General features: G+C 34.0%; 1 non-coding gene across 1 annotated transcript; it reads right to left on the bottom strand.

Moving 5' to 3' along the window:
- Window positions 1-256: 256 nt before the first annotated feature.
- On the bottom strand, window positions 257-338 carry TRNAS-AGA (transfer RNA serine (anticodon AGA)). The gene has a single exon. It is a non-coding gene; the product is annotated as a tRNA-Ser (tRNA).
- Between the last annotated feature and the right edge of the window lie 1,763 nt (window positions 339-2,101).

Below are 2,101 nucleotides of genomic sequence, written 5' to 3' on the forward strand. Positions count from 1 at the left end.
ATTAAACCAATAAGAAAGATCTAGACAATTCGTTGAAGTGCCCTATAGTACCCCTTTAGCTATTAGTATCCCTCCCTTGTGCTTATTTATTCCCTGAAAAAAAGAAGCATACTGAACAGGCTAGAAAGAACATTGGCTCTGCACTAGAAATTTTCGGAAAAAAATTAAAATAATATATAAAAAAGAACACTGGACTCAGGCATCAACTTACAGAGCAAACAAAGTTCTGTTTTGAGTTTCTCAATTGTAAAATGTCCGCGGTCGGTAGGATTCGAACCTACGCTCCCAGAGGGAATCTGATTTCTAGTCAGACGCCTTAACCACTCGGCCACGACCGCTTAATATTGGGAATACACTTACAATCGGATTTTTACAACTACATTTTTTTTTAACTTATTTAAAATAATTGAAAGAAATATATAATAGTGGAACGAAGTAAGATAGGTAAAATTTTTAATTCATATTATTGACTTACGAATAAAGTGAATCTGATTCCCTCCCAGAGGGAATCTGATTTCTAGTCAGACGCCTTAACCAGTCGGCCACGACCGCCTAATTATGGCAATACAATTACAATGGGAGTTCTACAACTACAATTTTTTTTAACTTATTTAAATAATTGAAAGAAATATGTAATAGTGGAAGGAAGTAAGATAGGTAATATTTTTAATTCATATTGTTGACTTACGAATAAAGTGAACATACTACTAGATGTTATTTTTATGCTTTTTCTGAATATAATAATTGCTTTTATCGTATATTCCATTTTAAGCCATTTTAAGACCCTTGAAAATTTTAATAAGATTTTCTGAATTTCTTAGAAAAACTGGAAAAACAATGAAAGAAGTGAAGGTACAATCCCTTTATATGGGCCTTTCTAATACGTCAGGTTTAATTTTTGCTAATGAAAAAAATAAAATAGGGTGACTATATAGTAGTTTTGAAACAAATTTGGGCTATATATTTGCACATTAGGGGGAGTGGGGGGCAAAGCATAGTATATATTAAATACGTAGCCTAACCTAACCTAGATACCTTTCCCCCCTAAAAAAAAGACTCCAGAAAACAACATTTTATAATCTTAAAACCACGCCATACAATGTATTTCTCTACAGCGGTGAAGGCTATTGAATCATCTCGTAAAAACGGGTTTTACATTGCAGCTCTCCCGTTTGAGTGTAGCATCTCTTGTTGAACTTCTTTAGAGAGGCCCATATAAAGGGTTTGTACCGAAGTTGAAGATAAAGGTTCTCCTGCTGCAAAATATATTAATTAGGATTATCATGCACATTATGAAGTAAGATTTGTTTTCTTAAAATGTCTCCTTATGTGGTGGACTGCTCATACATCTATCTATACCTTTGGAGAAAAAATTATTATATGGCTAATGCCCCTTGACTCTCCGGATGTATAGCCCTCTTGCCCCGAATGAAAATGCTGGAGCTACGCCCCTGATTCTCAATAGAAGTAACCTGCATATAATAAACATTCTAAGAATTTCATTAGCAGTATTTTCGGTACTTCTGTAATAGCCAGTACACACTCGAGAAGTAATCTTAGGTTAATCCAAACGAAACATACCAAAATATAATATAGATATAATACTTCAGTCTATATAATCGGTACTTACCTGTTATGGCGTTTATGTTACGTTCTTCGTCTAAGTAGAACCTGTTTCTCTGACTAATCCTAATGAAATATCACAAAATATGATGAAAATATAGTTGTTAGAACAAATTTGGACTATAAATTGGCACATTAGGGGGGGGGGTTGTAAAGTGTAAGGTCTGCAGGCAAAATGTATTAGGTACAATTGTTCTGCATTTTATAAAGTAAGAATTGTTTTCTAACTTCACACTGTCCATATAATTTAACCCCCCCTCCACCCCTAATGTGCAAAACTATAGCCCAAATTATATATTTCCCATCTATTTTGTCACTTGTCTTTGTCTTGTCTCACGCTAAGCTTGATGAAACTAACGAAGAAACCGTATATATACAATACGTCAATGGATGAAGAACTTAACATCGGCGCTATAACAGATAAGTACCATATAACCATACATTTTGGTTTATACTCTATATATGCAAATTAGGAGGG

This window comes from Artemia sp. Qi Xiang Cuo, chromosome 16 (genome assembly GCF_049724085.1).
Source record: "Artemia sp. Qi Xiang Cuo chromosome 16, ASM4972408v1, whole genome shotgun sequence".
Lineage (NCBI taxonomy): Eukaryota > Metazoa > Arthropoda > Branchiopoda > Anostraca > Artemiidae > Artemia > Artemia sp. Qi Xiang Cuo.